Raw genomic sequence first — 10,542 nt, 5'->3', positions numbered from 1 at the left:
TGCAAAAGGTGTCCACAGTGTGTTAGTGACATTCTTTCATTGACAGCTGACATAAATTCATTTAGAGTGAAATATTTTAAACCAAAAAAAAAATCCTCTTTTTAAAAAAGGGGGTTTCAATATTGTTGGCATTTTTATGGTTTCTTTAAAGGCCTTGGCTATTCCCAGAGGTTTTCCTTTCTTGTCATTTTTTTTTCTTTATTTTTTTCTCATTTGAGTCTTAGCACCCATTTAAGTTATGATGCTTCCAACCTTGTATGGTTTGCAAGCTTGCCCAGATATAAGACCACTGTTGAACTACCACAAAGTATAAATGAATATTTTAATGCCACAATCTTTCCTGTTGCCTGTGGAGTCTCTGCTGAAATGAATCAGGATTCGAGCTCTAGGACGAGATGGAAAATGAAAGCATGTTGTTTGCCAGGACACTGTGGGTTTATATTGATGTGTAACAAGTTGATTTGGAACACTGGAATTCATTCGATTCTGTTGTGTTTTTTTGTAAAGGCAATTAACTAGTCCCAGGAAGGATCCTTCAGTTATATAAAAGTTTGTTTTATGAAATGTCATGGCTCCATTCATAATTTTGTCTTGTTCTTCCAATTGGTATATACAACTTTCAGAGCTCTCGTATTTGCAAGGCTGGAAGGGCCCAGACTTTGAAATAGTGTCTTGTTTTCACTGTTTTTGTTTTTTTGTTTTTGTTTTTTTAAACTAAAGCTATATAAAGCTTGTGGATTAAACAGAATAAATTTCTAAATTAAAAAAAAATAAATAAATAAATTCCAAAGAATAATTTTTATAATCTGAATATTGTTTTTATGTAACATCTTGTTTCATGAATGTAATATCTTGTATTTAAGATTGTTTTCTCCCTGCCTCATTACTATTTCCTCAAATGTTCTTCCTTGTATTTATTCCTTTGGGGTTTTATCCTGTTCTATAGGTTTTCTTCAGCTTTCTGTTACTCAATTATTTGCTCATACTTAAGAATAGGACAATAAGAACTAATTAAAAGCTCTAAGTTTATGGATGGAAAAAGTGTATTATGCTAAGTAAAATAAGTCAGTCAGAGAAAGACAAATACTATATGATTTCACTCATCTGTGGATTTTTTTTCAAATATTCTTATTTATTTATTCATGAGAGACATAGAGAGAGAGGCAAGACACATAGGCAAAAGGATAAGCAGGCTTCCTGTGGGAAGCCCAATGTGGGACTCGATCCAGGGACCCCAGGATCACACCCTGAACCAAAGGTAGATGCTCAACCACTGAGCTACCCAGGTGTCCCTCATCTGTGAATTTAAGAAACAAATGAGTAAAGATGGAAAAAGAGAAAGAGGCACACCAATAAACAGACTCCTTTTAAATTTATTTTATTTTATTTTTTTAGATTTTATTTATTTATTTGACAGAAAGAGGAAGAGCACAAGCAGGAGGAACAGCAGAGGGAGAGGGAGAAGCAGAATCCCTGTTGAGCAGGGAGCCCAATTCAGAGCTCGACCTGGGATCATGACCTGAGGCAAAGGTAGATGCTTAACCATCTGAGCCACCCAGGTTTCTCCAAATTCTTTTTTTTTTTTTAAAAAGATTCTATTTTTAAGTAATCTCTCCACCCAATGTGGGGACTCAGCATTCAGTTACACTCACATTCCCGCATGTCTGATATGGTACTCCACATTCCACTGTGACTGATGACCCTCAGACCAGACACTCTTGGCTTTACCCTCCCCAAAGAAGTCTCTAGTCTATGGTAGGTGCAGGGAGTAGATAATCAATCAGCAGCTTGGAGTAAGAAACAAGATTTAGCTATCCAATTCTTCATTAACTTTCAATGAATTTTTTTTTTTAAACATTCTCCCAACTTTTATTTCCATTTTCAGAGGTACCCGATCCTGACAATCCCTGGTACTTTAAGCATTTCTGCGATGCAAATCAGTTTACTTCTTGGGTTTTCCCCTATTAGGTTAAGAGCCTACTTTTTCTGGACTCCCCTTGCTAACCAGCAACCTATCTGCTTCATAGCCTATGAAATATCATTGATGTTGTATATTTTCCTGTTTTATAGCTTGTCAGTTTCTGGCTTTCATTTCTTTCTTGCTTGCTTGCTTGCTTGCTTTTTCTTCCCTTCCTTTCTTTCTTTCTTTCTTTTACTAAGTTTTAGTGGAATTTCTGCAGGGAACAAAATTAGATGCATGTGTTTCCTTTTACTGAGAATTCTTAACTTATTTTTTTACTGGAAGACTAGTGAAACAAAGGAATTTAATAAAAAACAGAACCATTGTAAAGAAGCCCTCGAAAGCTAACATAGCTCTCATCTTGTTCTGGTCGGCCCCAATGAAGAGGAAAAAATGTCATGTTATTCTACACAAAAGTGGAGGACTATTAAAATATGGGTAGAGTGAAACATACTCTTAATTAATGAAATATTTTCTTCTGCAATATTGATTTATTTTTTTAAAAGGTTTTATTTATTTATTCATGAGAGACACACAGAGAGAAGCAGAGACATAGGCAGAGGGGGGAAGCAGGCTCCCCACAGGGAGCCCCATGCAGGACTCGATCCCCGGACCTGGGATTAGGCCCTGAGCTGAAGGCAGATGCTCAACCGCTGAGCCACCCAGGCGTCCCTGCAATATTGATTTAGATTGTACTCTTAGTAAAAGTTAGTACCTGTTTTTTTACTAATATACTTATTTTTAGAGCAGTTTTAAGTTTACAGAAAAATTGTATGGAAAATAAAAGGGTTCCAAATACTCCCTCTCCCCATCCCACATAGTTTCTTCTATTATTAATGTCTTGCATTATGGGGATGCATTGTTACAATTTATGAACCAATATTGATATACTATTAAAGTCCATGGTTTCCTTTAGGGTTTATCCTTTGTGTTTTACATTTTGAAAAATGCACGATGTCGTGTATCCAATATTACAGTATCATACAGAATAGTTTTCACCACCATAAAAATCCCCTTTGCTCCACTATTCAATCTTCCATCTTTCCTCCTCCCTAAATTACTGACAGCCACTGAAAAAAAATTTTTTTAAGAGAAGTAAGCCTTTATTTCCTTGTTTCACAAATAAACAAAAATATGGAACGCTTCACGAATTTGCGTGTCATCCTTGCGCAGGGGCCATGCTAATCTTCTCTGTATCGTTCCAATTTTAGTATATGTGCTGCCCAAGCAAGCACTGAAAATTTTAATGTCTCAATAGTTTTGCCTTTTCTACAATGTTATGTTGTTCATATTATACAGTATAGAGCCTTCTGTGCTGACTTTTAACAATTTAATACTGCTTAGGAATCTTAAATGATCAGCTAGAGACACTTCCTTCTCTGAGTCCCTCTCAAAGCTGATAACCTTTTGTTTTCATCTGAAAATGGGTTAGAGTAGCATACTCATGTGATAGATGTTAACTCCACAATGCAAGAAGGTTCACAAAGGAAAATTGATTCTTGAACAACAGGAGGATTAGGGGCACCAACCCTTACACACGGTTTCAAGTCTGTATAATTTTCGACTCCCTTAAAACTCAAACTAGCCTATTGTTTACTGGAAGCCTTACCAATAGCATAAACAGTCTATTGACATATATCTTGTATGTTATATCTATTATATGTGGTATTCTTACCATAAAGTAAGCTAGATAAAAGAAAATATTAAAAAAATTATAAGGAAGAGAAAATATGTTTACAGTATTGTACTGTATTTACTGGAAAAAATCCATGTATAAGTAGACCAGTATAGTTCAAATTGTTCAAGGATAAACTTTATTGTGTCTCTTTCTTAGTAATAGAGAGAGTAGCAAACTGATCTTCATTTTATTTTATTTTATTTTATTTTATTTTTTTCTGATCTTCATTTTAGAGAGGATATCCCAACTTATCCAGGCCAAAGTGCAAGTAGTTCTGAGCCACTGATGCCCAAAGTGTGATTGATTATAATGTTATATAGATAACATGCCAAGGTCTGTTAGAAGAATCACAGCAGGACTTTGACACAAAACAAAGCTATGATCTCTTATTTAAAATTAGGGGTATCTGGATGGCTCCATCAGTTAAGCATCTGCCTTAAGCTCAGATCATGATCCCAGAGTCCTGGGATCGAGCCCCATGTCAGGGTCCCTTTTCAGCAGGAAATCTGCTTCTCCCTCTCTCTCTGCTCCTTCCACCCCCCTCCTCTTTCTCTCTCTCTCTCTCTCAAATAAATAAAATCTCTAAAATTTTTTATTTTTTATTTTATTTTTTAAGATTTTATTTCATTTACTCATGAGAGACACAGAGCGAGCGAGAGAGAGGCAGAGAGAGAAGCAGGCTCCATGCAGGGAGCCCGACGTGGGACTTGATCCCAGGTCCCCAGGATCAGGCCCTGGGCTGCAGGCGGCGCTAAACCGCTGCGCCACTGGGACTGCCCAAATCTCTAAAATCTTTTAAATAAATAGAATAAAATTATGTAGTATACTATATAAAATGTACTATATATACACACACACATAATACATATGTATGTATTTTCTGTAACAGCCTGTGGCTTGCTACTGATCCCTAGTGGACAATGAGTGCATGCCCCTGAGATACCTGGTATTCATTATGAACTTAACAATTATCTAACTAGTAGTAAAGTCAAGCATCAGCACATCATCATCAAATGGAAACAATGTAAACAAGACTAAGGAAGTTATACATGCAGTGGGCTCACACTCCCAGCGTGCCTTTTCTGATTTTCCTGTCACATTTCCTGCATTCCTCTTCTGTGGCCTCATGGGTACTTCCTTATGATCACTTGCCTGAAGAGAAGAAAAAAAAAAATCCAACTATGTTTACAGAAAGGTCTGTCCGGTATGGTAGCTCTCACTCTAAATGGACTTCTGTGGCATTCAGCTCCATTTAGGTGAACCCTGAAGGTAATGCAAAAGAGAGATCTTTCTTGGGGGAAAAACTTCAAGAACTATGATTCAGTGTGTATTCTGTTTCTTGAAACTTAAAAAACCCTACATGATATGAATTTTCCAGACAACATTATTTCAGACAAATGAACTCTGTGAATCAATAGTTTGACACCCATTCAATTTACAGGTCTTGTCTTGCATTCAGTCACCCAGAAGCAGTTGGTACAAATCTTATAGAATAGTCATATGACTGTTAAAAACCCAGTTACACTGCCAGCTAGGGGGCCATGCTATACTGAGGTGTGAAGGTGGGGTGTGGCCCTACAGGATGGAGTAAATGCTCTAAACCTTTGATGAATATATGGTACACTTTCTCCTCTCCAAGAAGCAAAAGAGTGAAAATGGGGTTATGCCTCCTCCAGTTTAACCAAATGACCATTGCACAAAGTGTTTATTTCCTGTCCCAATTAACTTTGGGCTCTACTAGTTTAACAATTTTAATAATTAAGGTAGAAGAACATCTATCAAGGACACGAGAATTTTGTGGGGTAGATAAGTAGAAATGCCTTTTAATCAGCAAATAAAGGACCACAATTTAGATGAGAAAACAGGACTACAAAGAGTGGTTTGAGATTCATCAGGTACCAGATATGAAGGTGTAAGAGTAGATTAATCCCCTGAAAGAGATTGCAGACTGAGCAACCAACCAAAAATTGTGCCCTGGGAAATCCTGTGTTCAAAGGCTAGAGGAATGAGAACAGGCTGATGCAATCACAATAAAAATCAATGAGGCATTTCCAGTTTTAAATGGTATTTGGCTAGCGGTCCCTGACTCAGCCTCTCCCAACTGCTGCCTGAAACATAAAAAGATGAAGAAAAATGGTAAAATTCATACCAATGCAGATCATAAAGAAAGACAAGTTTTTTTTGTTTTTTTAAAGTATTAAACTGTTTTAATAGTAATTTGTCATTGTAATTTATGACATAAATGAATGCACAATTTATTCTGAAATTTTTCCAGTAATGTTTATTCCAAATAGGAATATTATAATAAAAGGGGAAGAAAAAAGATCATTTAGTATTATAAAGATTCATGTTTAAAGGCAACTTTATAGAGTCCAGTGACCTCTTTAAGGTACCTGAAATATAAGCTACAATCATGAAGGCTAATTCTAAATAAGTATTATTTATAAAAAAAAGTACAAATTGACTTTTACATTCAACTTAGTTAAATGAAGGCACTCAACAGTCTTTGTAATTATTTTGTAATAAAATAATCTTCATCTACTCTTATCACAGCTGTGTGAGGATTTCTTTTCTAAAGGTAGAAAGCAAAATAAATAAATAAATATTTTTTAAAAAGGGTAGGAAGCCCTGTGAAACCTCAAGATGCTGTCCTTAAACTAGTTTTTCTTTCTTCTGCTTAAGTTTTAAGTGAATATATGTTACAACCAAGTTCTTTTGAGATAAAGTTTAAGCTGTGGTCTGGAAGCATAAAATGTTCCTCTGGAACAGGTACTCTTCTGTGAAATTTCATTATTGCAGAGGAGAAATGTTCCACCAAGGTTCTGATGTGCTGGTAGGTCTTGTCTTCTGGGTCTCAAAGCTGCACAGGGTCTACCTTTCTAAATGACCACATATTTTCTAGGTTCAGTCATTCAGTAGGTAGAAGTTACTAAAATCCTGCTCTTTGGGAGGGCTGGGGATGTAACAAGAACACACATGTGGTCCTACCATCACCAGTTTGTGTGGGGCCCACCCTCCTTTTATTGCCAGGAGGAATTACCCCAACTTATGAGGCTGATGAAACTGGATTCAGAATAACAATTGATGGCCCATTTATGCTCTGCATCATTATACAGAGCAGATCCACCCATCTGAAAGAAGATAGCGAGTCTGCCTATCCTTCCCCCACTGTCAGCTTGCTGACTCAGAAAGCCAGGGTTCAGGGTCAGAAAGCTGCAGACTGAGCAGCTGCCTTTTTTGTGGGGTCATATCTTGCTTTCTAGTTATGATCTTGTTGGAATCTATCATGTTTCTATATGGATCTCCAGCTTCCAAAATTTGGTGGGGGAGAATGAGGTTGGGATGGAAAGTAGATAATAGTTTATTGTGTCATGGCAGATTTGTCCTTACAAACAAGGTCTATAGGTAGAGTGCTGTCACAATGCTTGCAGAGCTGATGATAGATCACAAATTCCATTGGTTTGGTTTGTCAGAGAACCAGCTAGTTCCTATATCTCAGGCAGTGACATTTGTACTGCAATGTCCTGTACAGTATAGCAGAGTCATATTAAAAAAAAAAAAAACTGGGAATTACTATGAACATGGGCATATCAATCTGGCTTCTAGTTAGAGATCTGAGAATGGAACCAAAGGAAATTAATATTTCCTGCCTGGATATATGATGGCTCTACTGGATTTAAATGGGAAAATAAAGAAGGGGAAAATTATCCAAACTGACCTAAGGTCTTAATTCCCTCCAAATCTACCACTATGAAAAGCTCTCACATGTTAATGGTCTTATTTCCTCAAGTTAACATCCCTGGCTCTGTCTCTAGAACCTACTAGCTAAGGTCAATCTTGCTTGAAAATCCTTGAAAAAGATCCAGTTCTTGAGTTCATCTTCCCCCAAAGATTTCATGTTTCAGATTATTATTTTCTTTTCAAGGCTCCTTGGCAAGGCTCTTAGATGTGAGGTCCCCTTTGCTTCCTACCCACAACAGTTGGCCAGCTCTGCCTCCTAGAATTCCACCTGCCCAAAATCCTTGGGACTCTAATCCACATCAGACACCCAAGCCGTCTTCTTGCCCAAGAAAGATATACAAAATAATGTAGAAAAGGGGGAAAAGAACATAATCCAGAAGATTCAGAAGATTTACTTATCTCTGAAAGTGACTTTTGTTTAGAAATCTGTTTGACACCCTCAGTAAGAAAGCATGAAGTTATGGCCTGTACAAAAGAAAAACAGAAGGAACAAAAGAAGAGAAGATGAGATAAAACCAAACTGAGAATTATGAGTATGTCTGAGAAGTAACCCAGAAGAATTTGGACAAAGTAATAGTAAATCAAAGACAAATTGACAAAAATACTTGGACCTAAACGATTATTTAAAAATAGAGAAAAATGTGGCACAAAATAAATGGAAAAAACCTCTCACTTCTAGACAAATGAGGGACAAATGAATGACAAGAATTTTATAAGCATTCAAGCAGACTAAAATAGATTACTTATAAATGACCAAAAATCTGGTAGTCCTCATTTAGAACTTCCACTATAACAAAGTTTGTAACAAAGTTGGAGGGATAAAATTTGAAATCCAAGGAGTGCTTTCGTGGCTCAGTTGGTTAAGCATCCGACTTTGGCTCAGTTCCTGGGATGGAGTCCCATGTCAGTCTCCATGCTCAATGGGGAATCTACCTGAGGATTCTCTCTCTCCCTTTCCCTCTGCCTTCCCCCTGCTCATGCTCTCTCTCTCTCTCTCTCTCTGTCTGTCTCTCTTTCAAATAAATAAATCTTAAAAAATAAAAAAAGAAATCCAAGCTACTGTTTATGTGTGAACTGAGTGTGAACCAATGTGCTTAGGTGTGATGGCAAGAGAAAAACATGAGAGGCTTCAGAATAAAATAACATTCATATTCTCTTCCCTAAAGAAATCTAGAGCATATATTCAGCTAACTAATAATGAAATAAAAATAAGAGTTCCAGATTAAGAAGTTGTCTTATAAAATATGGGCAGTATACCTTAAAGCCCATTAAACATTACTTATTCATTCTTTCAATAAACAGATTTATTGACTTGCTATTTATTTGCTAAGCATTGAAAATGCAGCAACAAACAAGAAGACTATTGTCTTGGAGCCATGGAAAAGAAAGAATCTCAACAAGTAATTATAATCAAGTGTGTGCTATAAAGCATTTAAGTAAGGGGAACTGACCTTAATTTTAGGAGTTGAAGAGGGCAGACCAAGGGAAGTGAGATTTTAGCTGAGACCTAAGAGGTTGCGGGGAATTAGCCGGCAAACAAAAGGAGATGAAGGAATGTTTTAGACAAAGAGAAGAGCTCTTATAAGAGGGTGTTTGAAGAATAGAAACATGTTCACTGTGACTAGAGCTTAGAGATCAGACTACAGAAGAACTTAGAGTAGAAGGGCTGGATCATGACTGTATGCCATGCTAAGGGGTTTGTTTCTTGTCCTAAAGGTAAGTCAAGGGATATTATAGAATAGCTTAACAGGAAAAGATGATCAGATTTGAGTGCCAGAAAAAAAATACTTTTTTCTATATAGATAAAGGATTGGATTGTAGTGTAGATAAATGGGTGGAGTTGAAAGATATTTTTTTAAAAAGATATTTAGGAGAAAGAATCAACAGAAAGATTGGACACTGCATGCAAGGGAGAGGAGAGTTAAGAGTGATTACTAGTTTCTAGCAGGGATTCCTGGGTAATACTATTGCTGAGAGTGGAAATACTAAAGGTTCAGGTTTGCAGTTTGGGACATTTTGAGTTTCAGGAACCTAGGAATCATTCAAGTGGTGACTCAAGTAGGCAACAGGGCGTATGAATCTGCAGCTAAGAGAAAAGATCTGTCACAACCTGAGATATTAGAACTGAAAAACACTGGTCAAAAAGATTTTTTAAAAAGATTAGCACAAGAATGTTTATTGCAGCTTTACCCATAATAGCCCCAAACTTGAGACAACCCAAACGTTCATCTATAGGAAAATGAATGCACTCACTGTGGCGTGTTCCTGCAGTGGAATACTACTCAGCAATAACAAATAATGAACTCTTGGGGGTCCCTGGGTGGGTCAGCGGTTTGGCGCCTGCCTTTGGCCAAGGGTGTGATCCTGGAGTCCCAGGATCGAGTCCTGCATCAGGCTCCCTGCATGGAGCCTGCCTCTCCCTCTGCCTGTGTCTCTGCCTCTCTTTCTGTGTCTCTCATGAATAAATAAATAAAATCTTAAAAAAAAAATGAACTGCTGATACACATAATAAAATGGATGATTTCAAAAACATTGTGCTGAGTAAATGAAGCCAGACACAAAACACTACATACTTTATTATTCCATCTATATGAAGATTAAGAATGTGTGAAAACTAATTGAAAGTGACAAAAATCAAAATAATTATTGCCTGGAATTTCTGGGCAGCGAGGGATGGAGCGGAGAGGGATGAGGGGCTTAAATACAAAGGAACTGAGGCAAACTTGCTGTGTTGATAGGATTATCTTGTATTTGTCTTGACTGTGGTGTTTGTTACATGTGAGTGTATATTTGTCTTAACTGATTTAACTATACACATAAGATCTGTAAATTTTACTGTACGTAAATTATGCCTCAACAAAATTAATGAAAAATAAGTTTTGCAACATTTTTATAAAATTTTCAAAAATAATTCTTTTTAGGGACACCCGGGTGGCTCAGCGGTTGAGCATCTGCCTTTTGCTCAGGGCATGATCCTGTGGTCCTGGAATCAAGTCCCACATTGGACTCCCTAAATGGAGTTTGTGTCTCCCTCTGCCTCTGTCTCTGCCTCTGTGTGTGTGTGTCTCTCATGAGTAAATAAATAAAATCTTTAAAAATAATAATAATAATTCTTTTCAAATTGTCATTTACTACTTTGCTGATAAATTTACTAATTTACTAA

The 10,542-nt window shown here is 36.9% G+C and overlaps 1 non-coding gene across 1 annotated transcript; it reads right to left on the bottom strand.

Moving 5' to 3' along the window:
- Window positions 1–3,088: 3,088 nt before the first annotated feature.
- Window positions 3,089–3,195, bottom strand: LOC112921878 (U6 spliceosomal RNA). Its single transcript, XR_003235323.1, has one exon. It is a non-coding gene; the product is annotated as a U6 spliceosomal RNA (small nuclear RNA).
- Window positions 3,196–10,542: the final 7,347 nt, after the last annotated feature.

This window comes from Vulpes vulpes, chromosome 13 (genome assembly GCF_048418805.1).
Source record: "Vulpes vulpes isolate BD-2025 chromosome 13, VulVul3, whole genome shotgun sequence".
NCBI classification, from domain to species: Eukaryota; Metazoa; Chordata; class Mammalia; order Carnivora; family Canidae; genus Vulpes; species Vulpes vulpes.
This window is presented reverse-complemented; position numbering and strand designations above follow the sequence as displayed.